The following is a 21441-nucleotide window of genomic DNA, read 5'->3' on the forward strand; positions in this document are numbered from 1 at the left end:
ATTCACACATACAAACACAAATCTATATGTTGTTGTTGATGTCAACTTGACATTCAAATTCACACATACAAACACAAATCTATATGTTGTTGTTGTTGCTGTTGTTGTTAAGTTGACATTTCATTTCTCTTAGTATATGTGGCAAAGCAAAATAGACTGTTATTTTTTTCTTTACTCCCCCCAGTATTAACACCTCAACACCTTCCAGCTGACCTGGTTCTGACCCTGACCCTGGTTAAATTTCTTCAAATTAGTCAAAACAAATGCAACTTACTTCTTAAGTTTGATCTATTTGATATTTGTTTTGCTTGCTATTTATTTGATGACATAGTTCTAATTCTGAATCTTCATTTTAGTTTACACTAAACTATGAAAAACTGGGGGTAAATTGTCACCCAACATATTTTTCAGTCAATTGTTAGTACAGACTCTACTATTTCAATGTGCTATCAAATCTTTTCTGTAGAGACAAATGAATACATACGGGTGTGGGTGGCAGAGAATTAATGTAGGTATTGGATCCATCTGGTGAAATGTTTCATCCAAACCTTCCTTGGAAGCCATTATGCTCCATGGGGAGAAGAGCTTTCTAGCCAAAATGATTAATTAGTGTCCCGTGAAGCCTAAAGCTGTTTGACTGTTTCTCTGGGCTTCCTCCCACAATTTTACCCGTGTCTTCTGATTGGTCAGTGCTTACAGCAACTCTGACTTGACAGTAGTTAAGCAATTCACCTTCATGGAATGTGTGCAATAGAAAAAAACCTTAGTTGTCTTTACAAGGCGGGTTCATCAGCAAATAGCAGGATCCGTTCCTTCAGCTTCTTTGTGGACAAGATGAGGTTTCAAAGGGATCCCACACATTGAAATACATTCATAAGGCATGAAATTATGCATAACAACAAAGGAAAGTGTATCGTTGCTTTCTAGTCAGATTTCTTAATCTTTAGATCATTTTACATAAGTTTATATGTTGAGGATATCTGAATAAGTTTATTTACTTTAAAAACATTTACTAAGAACCTATTTTATATACAACCCTGGGCTGGGTACTGAAAATGACTCTGCTTTTGTGCTCAGAGGTGATAAATATTAATAAGCACATATAACATAGTAAGCTATCATTCACCCACTCACTCATTTATACCTGTTGAGTTGGAACTCACTCATAGCTGACCCGCCATTGGAGTCCTGATCTAGAAGTAATGTACATTGACTTTTTTTTAACATAATATTAGGAAACATAATCAGTTAAATTTCTCCAGGTATTGCACTCATGCTTTCATTACTTGTTTCATCCACAGATATTGTTTTCATTGTTTTATTGTTTAACTATCAAGTTGAGCAACAGATCTGAACCCTCTCCTATCTTGTGCTGTTCTCACTTTTTCTGATGCACTAGAGAGCATTGCAGCAGTTACTGTGTCAATCTACCCGGTTCAGGGTCTTCTTCTCTTTCGCTGACCCTCTGCCTTTCCAAGCATAATGTCCTTCTCTAAGAAGAGCGTCTCCTAGCAGCATGCTCAAAGTATCTATGAGGAAGTCTCACATACTTCATCCACAATAGTGATCCCTTAACCCTATTTGGTAAGGTATTATATTAGTTTCTCACACATTTTTTAGTTAACTGACAGCTACATTTGTAGTTTTACATTGTCAAATTCAAAGCAATGCACATATTTCATGTACGTCTTTTTGTTTATGTGTGTGAGAATTTCTTGAGATACATAAGAAGTCTATGATTACTATTAATCTAATAATAATCGCTGTATCATAAGAATTGGCTTGATGCACACCACTGCTACTGCCAGCACCATCACCACCACATACGTGTATATACGTGTATAGTCATTTAGGGGTATATATATATTTGCTTTTGTTGTGTACCATCAAGGCAATTCTGACTCATAGTGACTCAATAGAGCCTCTTAGGGTGTAAGGAGCAAATCACCAAGCCCTTGCTTTCCAGAACTACTGGTGGTTTCAATCTCTGGTGATCTAGTGCGAAGGAGCTCTGCTGCCACCCCAAAGGCATGTGGTTTGGATCTGCCAAGTGCTCCATAGGAGAAAGATGGGCAATCTCTTCCTGTGTGATTTCCTGCCTCTGAAAACCCACTGGAGAGTCAGTTGTGGATTGGTTCTGACTTGATGGTACATGACAAAAACAAGTACAATATTTCAGTTAGATGCAGCTGAGCATCCAACTATTGGACTACCAGGACTCTTCATCTCAACAGGATTTCTGATTTCTTCTTTATCCCCCCGCCCCAACATGAGCATTCTCTATTTAAGTAGTTACTATTCTTCCAAGTGCTTGAATCAATTTGTGCCTCTAACAGTCAAATTCCTGAATTCTAATTTTTTCATATTCTCATCATTACTTACTCTTAACTAACTCTTGGTTTTTACCAAAATGAAGGTTGTGAAACCATGGCATAGCTCATTGTCTCCATCAATTTTGTATTGTTGCAAATATATAGAATCCTTTGTTCCTTTTTATTTTTTCTAACTCTCTTTTATGTCATCTTTTTATATGTTTAAAAATTCTTTTACTGTCATTTTTGTGGTATGTGGGAGGGAGCTGAAATTAGCAAGTGCAGTAAATCTATGTATTGCTTGAAACACGACTGGTTAATTTTATTTGATTTCAACAGCACTTTGCTAGGTGTGCAGATTTCTACGTTACCAAGGACTGTGTGTCCGTGCCATAATCTTGTCTATTTCATGTCGCTGTTGGATCTACTTTGATCCCAAATTGAGAAGTCTCCACATGTGAGCTTTGTCTCTGCTGGAACTTTAATTTACGTCAAAAATGGAGCTTAGAATAAAACTCTTGTAGCTGTCCTACAGATATAAAGGTTTAAAAACAGTAGACCCTTCTTTTTGTTAATTTGCCACCATTTTGGTGTTTCTATATCTTTCAAAACTTGGAGTAAGATAAAAAAAACCATAGTTTTATGCCTGTGTCATTTTCCTGGATGATCGTTTGCCTTTATTTGCTAACTCTTTCTCTTGTATTTCAGAAATTAGTTACTTATTCATTATTGTCATTGACATTTCCTGTGCTTTCATTTGTTTCTCTACCACTGACTGTTTCCTCAATTTCATTATTATCAAACAGCCCTTCTGTGATAGACTGCTGTTCCCCATCTTCATATTGATTAATTTCATTTTCACATGCATCACTCTGCTTTCCAACATCTTCAGAACAGTCTTCAGAAGATGAGTCATTTGCAAAGACAGATTTTCATTAGTGTAGTCATCCTCAGAGTCAGAATGTGATGGTCTGTTCGCAGGAATACCGTTTGCTCCTCTGTGTCTTTCATTATCTCTTGGAAAGGATGTGCCTGATGCACTTGCTTGGTCATTATCCAAGTAATTAAAATCAAATGTACTTATTTTGTAGATTAAACAAGAACATTCTTTATTATGATTGTTTGCCATTGAAGCTTCAGGGACACTTTAGGCTAGAGAGCACATTAAATATTATTTTCCATTTAAATTAAAACATTTAATCAGAAACTCTGAAATGCAAGATATGTAAGTTAATGCCTTGTGTGTCAAACTCAGGAAGATGCAGATCTAGTGTAATATTTTGTTAGGAAGTTAATGCACGGCAAACAAAAAGTTGAAGAGATTATCATCATTGATCATTCTAGTGTTAGCCTGCTTGCTGTTTGTTCTCTTTGTGTGTGTGAGTTCACAAGGAAGCTAAAAAAGTGGTTTCAATCTGAAATCTTTAAAAAATTTTGATGATTTCTTTTCCAAGACAGGGGCATTTTTGGTAGTAAGGACTTTTTCATGATTCATTTGTTTAAATTCTATTCAAAGTTTGTAGTCGGATAAATCAATCAGTATTGAGAGGAATCAAGAACAGATGATGTGGTGTTGTCCTCAAGCTCAAAATTGATTTCCATTATATTGGAACCCACTCTCCTTTGGGTTTCTGAGGGAATAAGTCACATGGAAGGAATTGCAGATCTTTCTTGCTCAGAGCCACTGGCGGATTCCAACCACCAGGGAGGCATACCCTTCGGGCTTCCAGCATAGCTTCCTACACACTAGGCCACAAAAGTCCCCAGGGCACACCTGTCTTCTGGGACTAGATGAGTAGAAAGGTTGTTAGTGGGATCTCTGGGTTCATATAAATATATATCTCAAGAGCAACGGTAATTTAGGGAACTGGTGGAGAATGCCCAATGGACCAGGCACTCAACAGTTAGACAGGGAAGGACTTGTCATCATTTAAAGTCAATAGGCAAATATCATATTCTGGAAATTTCTTAATTAGATAGAACATGCACATCTAGCTGAGATGCTTTCCCTACTACTGTTTTTGAGGCTTTTCTTGAACCCTTTGGGCTGAGTATGAAGAATGATGAGGTACAGAAGAGCTTGGCTTCTTGAACTAAACTTGGATGTGGAGAAAAAGGCCAAGCTGAGAAAACTGATGTTCAGCGTAAAGAGGAAAACACTGCAGAGATGTACTTAGACCTCTTCTGGGACAAGAATTCTGGCAGGAACTCTTCAGGTCTGCTGGCTACACAGTAGGAAGGCAGAGTTGTAGGAGAGGGATTTTGTCAATATGCCTCTTTTTGAAAGTGTAGTTTTGGAACAAAATGGAGCAAGCCCAACCTTGAACCTCATAACAGGAGGAAGAACTTGTGATGCTGTGTTCTGCCCCAGGAACACTAGAAACTTGACATGTTTGCCAGCTGTCAGAAGGGAGGTTGGACGTTGCAGATAGACAAGTCAAATAAAGACTTCTGGCTAAAGGATTGGGGAAGACTCCATAGACCAAAGGGGGGAGCACTGAGGAAACTTTTAGGGCACAATAGCTCTAGTCTCTTACTTGACTACATTTTCTGAAAACCTTGGCCTGGCCCTTAAATCATCCAGGGAGTTTCTGCCATAACTAGTGCTGGTGGTAACGAAAGCAATAAGAGAATACACTTGAACTTGGGACCAGTGGGCTTTGAAGCCCCTGCCTTAGATTTATGTCAAGTTCTTGATTTGCCTTTTAGATTTGGGTATATTTAATAGAATATCCTAGAATTTCTCTTGTACTTTTTGATTTTTTTCAGTGAATTTGCTTTTGTGAGCTTCATTTGACTTATCTTCCCTGTCATTCTTGGTTTCTACTCTCTTGTTCTGTCTGTGTGCCTATGTGAATGAGCAGAATATATTTTTTTAACATAATTTTTCACCTAAAAAAAAGCAAAAGCAAAGGGGATATTTTTTAAAGGAGAATTAACCTATAATTGGACTTGACATATTAATTCTATCCATGTAACAAAGCTTATGGCATTAATGAGTTCCCTCAGAGTTATTTTTAACAAAAGACAAAGTGAAACATATAAATTTAAATTGTTACATCAGTATGATATCTTTCCCCTAAATGAGTTCATTTCCTTAAAGTACAATTTATCGGTGATTATTGTAAGAAACTGTGCTGCAATCCCAGAGGCACACGATTCAAATCCACCAGCTGCTCGGCAGGAAAAGGAAGGCCAATCTTCTCCTGTGTGATTCACTGCCTCTGAAAAGCTGCTGAAGGGGCAGCCATGGGTTGGTTCTGACCTGACAGCACACAACGACAACCACCACAACATTGTAGGGGATGATAGAGTAGGGGATGGGAACAATGGTCTTGAGCATGGTGGAGGTTGTGAGGCTAGCACAGGAAAAGACAAGTTTCCAATCTGCTGTTCATAGGATCACGTTGAGTCATAGCTGACCGTACCTACCAACAATTATGGAGAAAGGAATTGCCTTAGTGTAGTTCCAGTAATAAAAAAATGAAGCTGATAAAACAAAAAGATTATCTGAATCTCTCTCGAGACTTTAGTACAAATGAAGAAAGTTCAGAAACTTCACCAAGGGGGGAGGGGGGCTGGTGTAAGGGGGGAAGCAAAATAAACAGCAAAACCCCTCAAGACTAACCCCAAACCACCAAAATACATAAGCTTATTTGTTTCAAATTATATTAATTTGAGGAAATAAAAATGAAAATAGTAAGAATATTGAAAAAATGAAATAAGTCACCACTACAAATATTATTTCCTTAACCTGTTCTTAGTGATCATCTTTTTTTGAATAATAGAATTTAGAACATATACTCTTGTAGAATATTATTTTCCTATTTTAAAACATCACACTGAACTGTGAATAAGAAATTACTTCGCTCACCCATCCCTCCTCACAGTCTATTTAAGGCTTTGTTCTTTGTTTCAAGGTCCTGTTGAAATAAAACAGAATTAAATTAGTGACCTTCATACTGCCTTCCCTAACCAGCTTCTGGCAACCGGCACAGCCATCAGTCTGTCAATAGCTAGTGTCTGTTCAGATTGCATTTGCAAAAAAAAAATAAATAAAAAATCCCGTTGCTTCCCATAAACATCGCATTTCAATTGTTTCTTTTAAAAGAGCCAATTCCATTTACACGTGTTCCATACAAATAAAGATCTATTTCGTTGGTAAGCTAACTGCAGCAGTGGAGTTTGATTGGAAATGTTTTATTTGAGGCATATGGAGAAAGCCGCAATAGCAAAGCAAAATATTTATAATTCTTCCCTGTTTGGTTTAGATTTGTCAATCTTTTTCTCTTCTTTACATAAAACAACATCTTGCATACAAACTGTTTAAAAGTTGAAATAGTAGCAATGTGAATATATTCACAGGAAGGAAAAAAGAGTTGAATTTAGAAAGGAAAAGAGATTCCTGGGAGGGCAGTCTTTAAGAGAGAATGCCTGCAAATGGGCAAGTCCGTGGTTTGGACGCATCAGCCTTACGGGGAAATATGTGGATGTATGCTTTCCTAACATTTAAAGCTTTGGAAACTTTAGAGGGCATTCTACTCTGTCTAGAGGGTCCTAGATATCACAGTAGATTCTGTAGCAATGGGTTTGGGAAAGAAAAGGTGGATAAAGAAAGATTTCCCCTAAAATTTGGAAATACAGGAAGAGCTTGAAGATTTTAACAGATAAAAGGACTGTCTGCTTCTTCATGGAGAACAATCTCCACAGTTTGTTCTGTACAGCATCATATTTATTATTAGTTTAATATTGGTTTGGTGCATTATGTTTTGCTTTTGTTTCATTCTTGATGCCCCATCCTTTCAGCATGTTCCTATTTCTAATTCTTGTTCTTAGTTTTTCCTTGTTAAATGCATTTACTTTCCTACCTGGCTTGCAGAGTGGAGCATTTGAATATTTGTCCTTTAAAAATATCTTCAGTCATTTCTAGAAAACTTGTCAGATATTCTTGAAAGTAAGTCTACAGCAGGACCAGAAGCTATTTTGTTTCAACTACAACAAATAATGCCTACTTTTCAGCAGTGGATTTTCTGTTAGTGAAGTCCTTAGAGTGTGGTACATTTCCTTAAAGTCACATTTCCTGAAGTCACAGATATTTTATGATTTCCTTTAATCCTTCATGACTTTGCATTTCAACCCCTGTGATAGTTACTAGCCCTGGATCCTAGATGTTTCCTTACCAGGACCTTAAATTACATATCATTCAAATGAATTTCCTTGTGTTTGGTCCAGAATGCTATGATATGTGTGTGTGCCCTTTGATGATCTCTCTTGTCAAGGCTTAGGATTTATCACTAAAGACAAATCCACTGTCAGCATAATTTTTAATATTAAACACATATTTTATAAAATATTTATGTAACATTGTTAATAATCATATATTTCATTAAAGGTAATACTATGTGTGTGTGTGTCCAGTGTAGTGGAAGGGACAATGTGGCATGTTTTTGTTCTTAAAAACAATGATTATTGTGTCTCTGAGGGAGTTTCTTCTCTAGAGTAAGCAAGCTAAAGTCATTATTTTGAAAGACAGAATGATAATAGAGACTTGTTTTGTTTGTTCTAAACTCCTATAGACTGTTTTCTGTGCACATTATGTTGTTGTTGTTGCTATGTGCTGTCGAGTTGCCTGTAACTCTATGTACAATAGCTCTGAACCCTGCCCTATCTTGAGCCAATCTGTCCCTGACACACCTACCCCAATGCCCCAGTTACTGTGTCAATTCATTTTCTCCAGGATCTTCTTTTCTTGCGCTGTCCTTCCATCTTTCTGAGCTTGATGTCCTTTTAAAAGGGCTGGTCCCTCCTGGCAACATTCCCAAAGTACATGAGCTGGAGTTTCAAAATCCTTGCCTCCAAGGACAAATTTGATTTTACCCTCTTTAGGACAAACCTGTTTGTTCTTTTGGTAGTTCATGGTATGTTCGGTACTCTTCTCCAGCACCACAACTCAAAGGCATCGATTCTCCTTCTATCATCCTTAGTCGCTGTCCTACTCTCTGACGCCTAGTAAGTAATTGTGAAGATCATGACCTGAAATGGGTGCACCTTAGTCTTTAACCTGACAGAGTTGCTCTTCAGCATTCTAGAATGCTCTCTGATGGCACGTTTTCCCATTGCAATTCAGCCTTTGATTTCCTGTTTGCTGATGCCAAGAGTGCTGATTGTGGAACTGAGAAAGCGGAACTTGTTAATGATTTCAATCTCTTCTCCATCTATCGTGATGCTGCCCATAGGCTTAGATATGGGAATCTTTGTTTTCTTGATGTTGAGCTTCAAGTCATATTAAAGATACAATTCTTGATCTTCTACAGCAAATGCTTCAGGTCCTTCTCACTTTTTGCAAGTATATATATGTACATATAAATATTTAGAAAGAAATATGTTTACTACTATCATGAATTGGAGAAGTCTCTGTCATTTAAAATCAGACTCCAAGATAAAGGGTCATCTTAGGACATCTTTGATGTTTTCTCCTGAGGTTGGCACTTGCTTTCACAAACATGTTGCCATATATTCTTGCATTTGTTTTCCTCTTTTTGTTGTTAAGTCTAATATAGGATGACTTGTAGCAAGCCTATGAGCAATAGATATGAACTCCATCCTATCCTGTGCTATTTTGTCTATCTTGAAACACCATTCTAAGATCCTTTTCTGTCTCTTTCTCTTCTCTCCCAAAATAAATAAGCACAAAAAGCTCTCTGACTTAAGATGCTTAGTAGTTCAGGGAAAAGGTGAGTTTGGAGTCAGCCTTGAAGAGTCCTAGGTTCAAAGTCTAGTTTGCGTTTGACACATTAGAGAAATGTGCCTTGATTTGTTCATCCTTAAAATGGCATAACAGCACCAGCTGAAAATTAAAAGTTAAGGTAACATATATGGCTCTGTGGTAGACTTCTCGCTGGAAACCTGAAATCAGTTCTGGGCCTGTGCACCTCCTGAATATTTCACACTCCTCTAATGGTGAAAACTTATCTGTTGAATACTTTTCCTTGGAGCTTCCAGACTAGGAAGAAAGACCTGGAGATCTGCTAGCCAGGGAAAATCCAATGGATCACAACAGCTCGATCTGCTGCTGATCGTGGGAACAGAACCAAGAAACAGCTCATCCTGTTGCATTCAGGGCTCCTCCAGCGGCCACCTCAAAGAGCAGCAGAAAACAACAGCTGTGAAGATTGCAGTAGACTTCAGTTAATGGCAACCGAAAGTGAATTATTGTATTTTCCATATAGAAGATATCTTTTGGGATTCATGTTCCTGGAGTATTAAGGAAAACCATGTCCTAAGCTTCTTACCTTCTGCCTCTTTTTGCTTATCACACAAGCAATGCTGAACAGGAATAGAAACCTGGAGTGTTTTCTGCCACCTTTATTTAGTCTCTCATGGCGTATGTCCTGATTCCCTCTATAGTAACTTGGAACACTATGAAATCTGATGAGTTAGAGAACGATGCACAATCATCTCTCATGCAATATACAGCACTGGAAAACCAATGGAGGGTTAGCTGTCAGACAGCTCTGACTGGATGTCAATGAGTAGGGTTTTTGTTTTGTTTTGTTTGGGTTATAGATACCTTGTTGCTGTTGTTGTTATGTGCCCTTGAGTCAAGTATGACCCATAGTGACGCTATGAACAGACAGAGCTCTGTCCTGTCCTGTGCCATCCTCATCGTCTCTGGCCTACTTGAACCTATTGCTGCAGTGACTGTGTCAGTCCACCTTCGTGAAAGCTCTTCCTCCCTTTTGCTGACTCTCTACCTTTCCAAGCATGATGTCCCTTTCCGAGGAATAACCTCTCTTCACAACATATCCAAAGTATGAGAGATGAAGCGTCACCATCTTTGCCTCCAAGGAGCACGCTGGCTGCACGTTTTCTAAGACATATCTATTTGTTCTTTTGGCAGTCCATGGGATAGTCAGTACTCTTTTCCAACACCACAATGCAAAGGCATCATTTTTTTCTTCTGTCATCCTTATTTGTTGTCCAGATTTCAGATGCACAGTGAGTGATCTGAAAAGCCACAGCCTGAATCAGGTGCACTTCTGCTTTCAGGGGCACTTCCGCTTTCAGACTGACAACATTGCTCTTCAGGACTTTGGAAAGGTCCCTGACAGCAGGTTTCCCCAATGCAATCAGTACATCTCCTGATTTCCAGACTGCTGAGACAAAGGGTGTTGGTTGTTGATCCAAGCAAGACGAAATGATTGACAACTTCAATCCTTTCTCCATCTATCATTATGCCGCTTATTGGCCCCGTGGTGAGGTCCTTTGTTTTCTTGATGTTGAATGTAATCCACATGAAGGCTACAGGCCTGGATCGTAAGCAGCAAATGTTTTAAGTCCTCCTTAATTTGAGCAAGTAAAGGTGTATCCTCTGCAGACTGTTGATAAGTCTTCTTCCAATCCTGATGTCACACTCTTCTTCAGAGTCCAGTTTCCTGAATTATTTGCTCAGAGGGAGACAGAAGAAACCTGTTAGCACAATGGTTAAGTGCTCTACTCTTAACAGGTTGGCAATTAGAAAAGACCAGTGCATTGGATGCTGCAAAAATCCCATCTTAGGAAACCTTTTGAAGTAGTTCTACTGTGGTTTGTAAGGTCTCTAAAAGGAACAAAGAAAATCTCTCTAAGCTCCTCCTCAAATAAATCTCAGTAAAACCCCTCTGAGGGGATACAGCTCGACAACCACCATCTTTGAGCCAGTGATACGTGTGCTCCAATCCTGGCCCTGCCAGCTGTATACTATGGTATCTTGAACAGATTACCTTATCCTCAGAGAGCTTCCTTTGGCTTGTCTGCAAAACGGAGCCAGTCAAATCTCCTTTGCTCACTGCACATGCAAAGGATTACTTATGTGAAGCATCCAGAGGAGGCTGCTGAAATTGCAGAAGTTGCAAAAAAATGACTTAAAAAGGGTCAAAAACCTCTGATGTGACCTTTAATATTAATTTTTCCATTACATCACTGGGTGAATAAGAAGAGCTTCTTCTCCTCTTTCACTAAACTGATTTCCTGGAGTTAGAGTTTGGAAAGAAAATAGAAGGTTTAAAACATGCTATGTTCCTGGTAAGGCAGCTCTGCTGGCTTAGTGGGTAGGAATTATGCTACCAGCACAAAGATATGTGGTTCAAATCTACCAACCAGCTGTTCCGTAGGAAAAAGGTGAACAGTCTCCTCCTGGCAATTTACTACATCTGAAAACTGGCTGAAGGTTAATGATGCATTGGTTCTGATTAGATAGTAATCCACAATAACAACAACATGCTTCTAGTAAGAGGTTCTGTAGCTAAACCAGGGGTGATAGTTTTGGAAAGAAATCAGCTCACAGCCTAAGCAAGATCTAAGATTAATTTGATCTAACTTCCTTAAAGGGAGCTGTGGTAATCTGGTGGGTAAAGAATTGTGCTGCCAAGGCAAAGGCTGCCAGTTCAAATCCACCAGTTGCTCCTGTGGCAGAAGGATGAATAAGCTTCTCCTGTATGAATTACAGGAGGATCAGCTATGAGTTGATTCTGACTGGACAACACCTAACAATAGCATGGATATAAAAGGAGCCCTAGTGATGTAGTGTGGTACCTGCTGGGTCACTAACCAAAAGGTCAGTGGTTTGATTCCATCAGCTTCTCCATGAGAGAAAGATGAAGGAATCTTCTCCCACAAAGTTTGGGAATCTGCTGGAGGATTACATGAGCCAGAGCTGAACTAATGGCAGTGGGTTTGGTTTTTCATTTGAGAAGGATTAACCTTTTTATCGGAATTATATTTTGGTGTTACTTACAGAGGGAAGAGTAGAGTTTGAAGCACGATACATCCTGCCGTTCAGCGCTTTTTTGTTCTTTTGATTTTGTGGAACGGACAGGGTCAACAGCTGGATTTTTAGTCTGGCATCTTGCAAGACAGCATGATGGTGTGAAGAAAAGTTTCTAACTTTTCCCTTACGTTTAAGACTGATACTAATTTGAAGCAGAGACTATAAACCACTGTGGACCAAAGTACACCCTGAAATTTAAGTTGAGGTGAGTATTCAAAAGCCTGAGAATGCCTTAGCCAGGGAATGTACCACCACTGGTTTTTAGGGGTTCACACCCAAAATTTGATTTAAAATGATATTCAAGGAAAGAAAGGTTACCATGTTCCTTTTGCAAAGCAAGATGCCTTTCTGTCATTTGAAGCGCATGTTGCCCAGCTTTTGCTCTTATTCTTTGAGACAGAAAGGGGCACTTGCAGATGAATTCATTGGCACATAAAATTGTGAGAGGGAGTTTCTGTCCCATAAAGCTGTGTGAAATAACGAGCAGATACGAAAAGTCTAATGGCAGCGTCTACACGGACGTCCATGACACATGCATCTGCATAAATATGTTTTTATTTCTAAGACGTAATAGAGTCACATTTCTAAAACAAGCGTTCGGTAGAATGACAAAGGCAAGGCTAGTGGCCCTGAAGGTCTGAGCCGGACCTCGCTGGCCTGAAGGCTGTGACAGGGGCTGACTAAACGGCAGACAGTGCACTTCTGCTGTCACAGTTTCAGCCATTGTCACTGTCAAATATGTAGCTCATTCATTATTCAGGTACAAAACTATAATTAAGAGCATTGGCCGAGGGACGGGGAGGGAAATTGGACGGTTGAGGGAGTTGGAAGTCGAATAAAGAGCATTTCTCCTCTAGGTCACTAGTTCAAACTTGGCCCATATTGATCGTGACTGGCAGTCATTAATATATGATGGCTGTTTGATGGCCTATATGAATAGGTGCCCATATCAGAAAAGTCACCATTGTAATTGGCATTAATTGGCACTTCTGTTGGCAGTGTCAGCCGGGAGGCTGAAGATTGAATGGGCTATAGCAAGTGAATTATCCTCTCATCCCGAGAAGTGGGCTCCCCGGGCAGAGATAAAGCATCTCCGGAGTGCACGCGGGAGCTGGCCGGGGCCCTAGGCCTCTGCAGACAGAGGACAGGACAGCAGTTTGCAGCCTTCTAGGGCACCTCGCTTGATGAGCACAGAATCTACTTAACATACAGCCCCACCCACATGAACAATGGGCTTTCCGAAAAGCAAAAGGGTAAGAATGTGGAATAATGAGGGGTCCCTGGAGGGCATCACCCCCACCCCCACCCCTACCCCGTTTCTTTCCTGCGAAACCACCCTGTGGGCAGAGAGCTGAACAGCTTTTCGTGATATCTGCTCCAAGTGCTGGTTTTAACTTGTGATTGTTATTAAAGCACCTTCTTTTTGGAAATGAAAAAGCAAAGGGCTTTCATAACGGCCTGCAGTAAAACACTGTTGAACAAGCCACCCTGTTGACTTTTTATAGTTGAAAATTAAAACTGTAATGATGATGACGATTTTTTTTTCTCGCCATTGATTTAAAGACCCAGCGGAATAATAATTTAGTCGCCACTTTTCATCTCTGCATAGGTTCATGATTTGTAAGCTGTTTCTGGCAACTCTCTGTGTAATATCAGTGGAATTTCTTCTCATTCATCTCATTTTTTGGCTCAGTTCCTTCATAATTAGCTTCCAGGTCAAAGTAACAAGTATTTAAGACTAAATTTTTGTGATGATCCACTTTTGAAGGACAATAGCAGTATTCACAGCAGTAGTTGGGCACTATTTTCTTAACAGTCTCAATTTATCTATATTTATGCTGAAGTATCTTGGCAATGTGCTTTTTAGAAGAATTCAACATCAGACACATGTTTATGTAATTGTACTTTAAATGGCTCTTGTTTTTAGGATCCAATAAAGAATGCTGCTAAAAGCTCAACTTAGTAAAAAGCAAAATAAAGGTTAATATAATGGTAAAATTTGTCACAGTCTTGCTTAAAATATTATTTCTTTGTAACTGGCATAAAAGCTATTCTTGTGGTTTAAATAGTTTGCAAAACCAGACTTTTTCTTATAATAAAGAAAAACTTAGAATATATTCTATATTAAGAAACATTTTATAACATTTATTTTATCGGTTAGTTTGCACATTTATTATTGGACCCAAATATATTATTGCTTGAATATTTTTCTTCTAAGTTTCCGCTTGGATTTTTAGGTTGTAAAGTAACTGTGAAAGCTTTTCTATAGGTGGCGCTCTTGCACACAGCTTGCTATTGGAATAGCCCTCTATACAGTCGGGGAAGTTTAATGGAAGCTGCTTAATAGTATACATTATATATCATAAATTCTACTTAATGATTCTGCCCAGATAAAGAGCCATGAGCCCATTCCCCAATGATTGATATGCTTGTTTCATCCAAATTACCACTATTTGGTATATTATGACTTTTATTAGCAATCCAAGAATTTTAACAAGTGGATCATGGTTTTACCACAGTAAAGTGAGAGAGAAATTCAGATCTTTCCACTTTCTTCCCAATTAAAAGCAGAGATGATGAAATTTACTTCCCTTTTTTAAAAAAATTAAAATTTGGGTAAAGGAAGGTAGATCATGTACTTAAATAGTAATTCTTGGGAGGAAAAAAGATGACACTGACTCAAAATACAGGAAGGTTGTTTTTTTTAAACAAAGAATCAAAATGTTGCCAATGATTTGATAAACTTCTGCATGTGAAACAACATTACAGGTTGTGTTTGTTGTTAGGTGCCCTCAAGTTGAGCATAACTTTGAACAATAGATCTGAACCTTGCCCTACCCAGTACCCTATCCAGTGCCATCCTCAAGACCTCTGTTAGGTTTTACACAGTGACTACCACACAGGTTTGAGCTTGACTGAGGTCAATAAGCTGTACACATTGCTATTTCTTTCAGGTAAAAGGAAGGTAATTTTAATAGACAGAGTAGATTAAGGAGGGAAAGAACACACCGTTGTGTGTGTACTTATTAGAGGTGTGCTGTGGTTATTATGTGCCGTAGTGTCAGAACCAACTCATAGCTGGCCCTCCTGTGGTTTCTCAGAGGCTATAAATCTCTCAGGAGCAGAGTTACTTGGAGCGGCTGATGGATTTGAACTGTGTACTTCTGGATTAGCAGGGTAGCTCTTCACTACCAGGCCACCAGAAGTGCTTTGTTAAAAGTGACAGGAAGAAATGAGAAGTTAGGGAGAGAGAGGGAAACTGAGAGAGGAAAAAGACTTTGATAAGAAGAGCCAGATGGTTGAGTTTTCCTGGAGTTCAAAGACTCCTCCCACTCCCTGGTTTTAAAGCTCTTCCCTGGGACTCCAGTGGGGCTGGTGTTCTTCCCAGAGGAACCCCATAATCAGCTCCACATCTAGTTTCTAGGGAAAATATCTAGTTATTTTGTTAATTGGTTAAATCTGCCCTGTAGTTTAGCCACACACAAATATTCTACTTGTAAAACATATCAAAGAATATTTGGGGAAATGTATCATTCCCATTCTATAAATCTTTTCCTAGTATTTTGGAAAATTGGAATACGTTTATCCTCCCTGAGCCCTACATATATCACCTCACTACCCAAAGAATGTGTTTCTGTTTGAAGATTCATACACAGAGAGAGCTCTTGTTGGTTTTTCCCCCTTCTAAAACCTTTACATAACAAGTTAAAAATAACTTTCCCTGATGATTTAGCAGCATGAACTGAGATTAGAACTTCAAAGATAGTTGCACACACGATGCACTTATTGTTCTTGTGGTCCCCTTAAATATTCTCAAATGTCATTTTTAAAATGTCATTGCCATTTATTTACCTCTTCTCCTTCTATATTTGTTTGTATGGAATGAAATCTCTTCATTATACCACTTTTAAGACCTTCACATTTCCACCAAAAATAACAAATTCTATTACATAAAACCTAGCTTCCCCTGTACAAAAGAGGAAGGTCACAGCTCCTCAGTCACACTTTCATAATCTTTTAAGAAACAAATTTAACATTTGATATTGAGTCTTGAGCACAAGGGAAAGAAATGCTCATCTAGAAATGGATGCTCTTGTTGTTAAGTGCTGCTGAGTTCATCAAGACTCACAGCAACTCAATGAACAACAGACCGGAACCTTGCTTGCACTATCATGTGCCACCGTCACAATCTTTGCCATGTTCAAGTTCATTGTTGCAGTCCCTCGGTCACTCTGTCTAATTGAAGGTCTTTCTCTCTTTTGCAGACTCTTTTCTTTTCCCAGTATAATGTCTTTTCCCAAGCACATCAACCTCCTGACAACATGCCCAAAGTTTGTGAAGAGCAAATTCTTGATGGTAAATCTACTCCTAGGATTGTGGATCCTAGTAATTTTCTCTGTTTCCTAAGGATCTGGCCTTTATAATAGACATTTAACTTGAACCTGAGGTGCAAAGCAGAAGGGATGTAAATAAAGAAATTTCAGGTGGTTGTAAACCAAGAAAGAAGAATAGATTTTGCAGGATGCCTAGAAAGAAGTAATTTGGAATACAACTTTTATGTGAGGTTTTATGTGTTTCAAAGTCATTTTATGTGTTAGGAGAGAGCTCTGATGGCCAAGTCCCTGGGGAGTTGTGCTGCCTCTTGGGCAGTCCAAAGCTACCATTACCTCCTTGAAATAAAGATGGGGCAACTCCTCCTTTGTCAGCTTTACAGCCTCGGAAAACCATGGAGGGGTCTCTTTGAGTAGGTTCCAATTTGACAGCAAAGAGCGAGTAAGTGAGTTATGTGTTGAGGCTTTGGTCCACTCTCAAAGAGTAAGAGGAGAAGGTAAAGGAAGAGCATGTGACTCAAAGATGTATTTGTGCTACTTTGTGTGTGTTGTGTTGTTAGGAGGGAGGCAGAAATGAGGAAATGCCCAGTAAGTAAACAGGCTTGAAAAAATGTCAAATTCTTCATCTGTGGGTGAGTGAGTGAGTGTTACACTAAGCGCTCTGGTTTGTAGTTGTTACGGAGTTGTGCCGCAAACCCCCAAATGTCACTAGTCTGGTGGTTCAAATCTATCAGTGGCTCTGAGTGAGAAGAATGGGCAGTCTCCTCCTGTGTAATTTTCAGCCTCTGAAAACCTAGTGGAGGGTCATTTCTAAATCAGTAGCACCTGGATGACAATGCAGGGGTGGGGTTTTTTGTGCATTATTATTACATTATTTACCTTGAAGTCTTACGAATATGCAGATAGACACAGTAGAATAAGATCAGGAAATCCTTTTTGGAGAGAATTCTTCATGAAGCTCTCATATTCCTTAACTTGTGCAAGTAGAGGTACTGTCTTTGCTCCACACTGTCTTTTCTGCCTGTGTAGTGAACAGCTGTGAAAGATACAGATAGCAGCTTTCTCTGGGGCGAAGGGCAGGCAGGCATGCTTATTGTTCCTAACAGCATAGTTGGGGACTCCAGGACCTACAGTCTGTTTGTGACAGCACAAAATCCGGGCCTCCTGCACCCAGACTTTCTCTCTTGTAATTCAAAAAGCAAGTGACATGTTGCTCTGTAAAGATTAAGACCTGAAAAACCAAAACCAAAACAATGATAGTCCGGCCACTCCAACTATTGTTAGCAATCAAGTCCTTTCAGTCTCTGAACTACAAATATCCTGTCTTCAACCAAGATCCACAAAACTGACAGGCTAACTGATTAGCTTGTAAATATTTAAAATTTTAGGTCCTTCTTAGCTCTTGCCCACAACACACACTATTTTTTAAATCTATTTGGATTATTTCTTTGATGATCTTTTTATTTCTTTTATAGACTTATAATGAAACGGTAGCTGTAATTTCTACATGTTAATGTAGTTTCTTCTGAGAACAATCTCCATTGAAAAGCTGCTATTTATACCTCAGAATCTTCTTATCCTGTACACATTCTTTAACACTTTTCCAGTTGTAGATACATATTTTGATATTTACCACAGACAAGGGAAAACACACATAGAGTTATATCCATGAGAATGAAGAGAGTCACCCGGAATATTGTCCAGGCTACACTTTGGAAATCATTGTTTGAAGCTATTACCTCTCTGTAGGATGATCAAACTTTCCCCCCCATGAGCACAGAATATTTTATTCATCAGAGACTTTTCATTTGGTTTAGTAGCAAAGTGGTTTAACAGAATTCTGATTAGTGTTAGGAGACCTAGCTTCTAGACTTTACTTGGTCAAGAGTGCTATGTCAGCAAAGTGTCTCATTGTCATTTTTTTTTTTAAGAAAAAATGGGGATAATAAACCCTGCCACCTGCTTGCCTCACAGCAATATTGAGAATACTAATGAGAGTCTCTTGAGGGACTTGGTAATCTGCGGAAGGAATATGCTACCTAAATACGCAGCACCAAGTCATATTATTTTAGAGCCAAAGGAAATCCGATAAACACTCTTCTCATTTTGTAGATAGAGAAATTCAAGTCCAGAAAGGTTAAATGGCAAGTCTAGGGTCACATTGTGGTGCGTGAGAAAGTAGAAGACGTTCAGGCAACTCAGTTTTCTTCCTTTTTCAAAAAGTTACTTGTGGTCAAACTAAAAGCTCATTGTGGTTGAGGTGGAATCAACTCAAAGCTGCCCCTCTAGCAGGTTTTCAGAGGCTGTAAATCACAGGCAGGGAGATGGCCAGTCTTTCAAGGCACTGCCTTTGCTTAGTCAGTGCAACTCTCTTCAGGATAGGTCACCAGAACTGTTGTTGTGGGATGCCATTGTATCAACTACGACTCAGAGCAGTTCTATAAACAACAAACCCTAGTCAGTGCCATCCTCACAATCTCTAATATGCGTGAGCCCATTGTTATAGTCACTCTGTTTATCTACCTTGTTGATGGTCTTCTTCTCTTTCTCTGTCCCTGCATCTTTCCTGGTATGGTGTACTTTTCCAAAGACTGACTCCTTCTGACAAAATGCCCAAAGTATGTGAGATGAAGTTTCACCATCTTTGCCTCTGAGGAACTCCCTGGCTATGCTTCCTCTAAGACAGACTTGTTTGTTCTTTAGGTGGTCCATGAGGTAGTCAGTACCCTTCTCCAAGACCACAATTCAAAACTAATAATCCTAGATATTTTTAAGGATCAAAACCGTATTATTACCTTGGTTGTTTGGCACAAGGCAGGCTGCTACCCAAAGACAAGTCAATTTGGTAATTGCATTTCATCAAGGATTTTAGTTGCATCAAAGGCATATTTGGTTTTGGCAGTTGTGCTTTTTCTACCTGGGTGAGCAATATTCCTAAATATAACACTTGAAATAATTGGTACCTCAGTTAAGTGTGGAGAGAGTTGATTAACTCCTTTCAGTGACTGGAGTAATGACTTGGGCTCATTCGGAAGCATATACATGTGTGTTTATTACCACATCCTGACTCCTGTGTTTTCTTGTCAATGGTTTTCTTGGTGTGATTGGATCTCTCCAACTGCTTCAGATGTTTATGATATGTGCTGCCAAGGAGCCTCAGCACCTTCTCTGGGCTCTGCCTTGCCAATGGCAGCTGAGAGCTGTCAGCCAGCCAAGATGCACTAGAACTGTTTATCCATCACCAGGTACAAACATTGGGGCCAGAACCTGCATCACTTATTACGCTGATGCTCTTAATTAGGTACTAATTAAATATTGTGATTGGAAACTTCCTCTTTCTGTGGGTAAGAAGACTAGTTTGAAGAAAACATTGTATGAACAGTAATAACAACAAAAGACAAATTTGTCAGGTCAGTTTCTAGGAATCCTTATCCAACAAGTTGGGAGACTGAGGTTACAGTAGGCTTAGCACAGCATTTGGAAATATGGTTATATTTTTGGTTCTGTCCGTTGCACTAAATTTTGATCTTTCTCTACCCTTAATTCATGAATGTTTATAAGAGACTGTTGACTTGTTGACTGGTTTGCAGATTTGTTGGGACGAATTGAACCTGTGTTTTTACATTTAGCACAAGGCATGCATTTCACTGAATATATAACACACACTGAAAACACATATGGGCTCCTAGAATCCATTTTCAATACCTCTTTGATAGAGTGCATGGCCCTTAGCCCATAAATAGCACTGCAAGGGCCTGAATCACTATACTGGTCCAGTCTATCCCTTCTGAGGGCCTGCTTTACCCATTTCCCTACACTGTTTACTCAGAGCAAACAGCTACTTTTCCAGGTGTGCAAAATTTCTTCTCAGATGCTGTGTCTCGATTACTCTAAACAAGCTTTTATTGCAGTTAGTTTCTATTGAGTCGGCTCTGGGGCATCGCTGCCTTAAGCGTAGCAGAATACTGCCTCGTGTAGTACCATCATCACCATCATTGGTGGGCAAGACCCATTGGGTAGCTAATCTGACCATCCATCTCATCGAGGATTTTTCTTTTTTTTTCCTGACCCTCTTCTATCTTATTGAAATGATGTCCTTTTCTGGAGATTGGTCTTTCCTGAGTACGGGCCAGAGTAAGGTGGATGACACCGTCTTCCCTCCTCGCCATGTTTGCCGCCCACTGTGTCAGTCCCTGGTTTGCTGGTGTCATGTTATCATGTAACCTCTACAATTTGCGTGTCTGTTCTCTTCGTTATATTTCCCTCCATGAATAGCAACACATTGCTGTACCAGAGGAGCAATCAAACACGCTGTTGTTTGAACGTGGAGTACCTGGGTGTTACACGTGGTTGATGTTCTCTTGATTAACCAAAAAGACAGTCAGAGTCTACTCCGAGGTACGCTGGGAGAAAGGTCCAGTGAGGGACATCTGAAACACCAGCCACTGAAACCCTGATGGCGCACAGTGGTCCTCTGACATATACGGACTCACATGAGTGGGAATCAACCTCACGGCAATCAGTTTCAGTCTCTCACACACTTTGCACGGGGCTATGGCATTCCTAATGAAACACCTGGCCACAGCAACTCAGTATCGTTGCTTATTTACTTCTGGTTTAATGTCATTAATGATTGGTTGTTTAATAATCCTTTCTTAAATTTGATGAGCTCAGCCGACACAGAGGTTAAGTGCTTAGCAGCTAACAGAAATGTCCACGGTTTAAACCCAGTTAGCCACTCCGGGAGAGACGTGAGCTGTCTACTTTTATAAAGCCTCACAACTCAACTCATTGCTGTTAAATTAGAAGCAATTTATAGCTGACGCTGGCCCTTTGCAAGTTGACCCATGAGCAGGTTTTCAGAGGCTCTAAATCACATGGGAGGATCTTGCCCATCTTTGTCCTGATTGATTTTTTTTTTGTTTTTTTTTCTATATTTTATTAATTTTCATAAACATTTACAGAGATTTTGGGTTTCCATTCATTCATT

The sequence above is a fragment of the Elephantulus edwardii genome, unplaced genomic scaffold (assembly GCF_000299155.1).
Source record: "Elephantulus edwardii isolate Elephantulus edwardi_28Jun2011 unplaced genomic scaffold, EleEdw1.0 scaffold00023, whole genome shotgun sequence".
Classification (NCBI taxonomy): domain Eukaryota; kingdom Metazoa; phylum Chordata; class Mammalia; order Macroscelidea; family Macroscelididae; genus Elephantulus; species Elephantulus edwardii.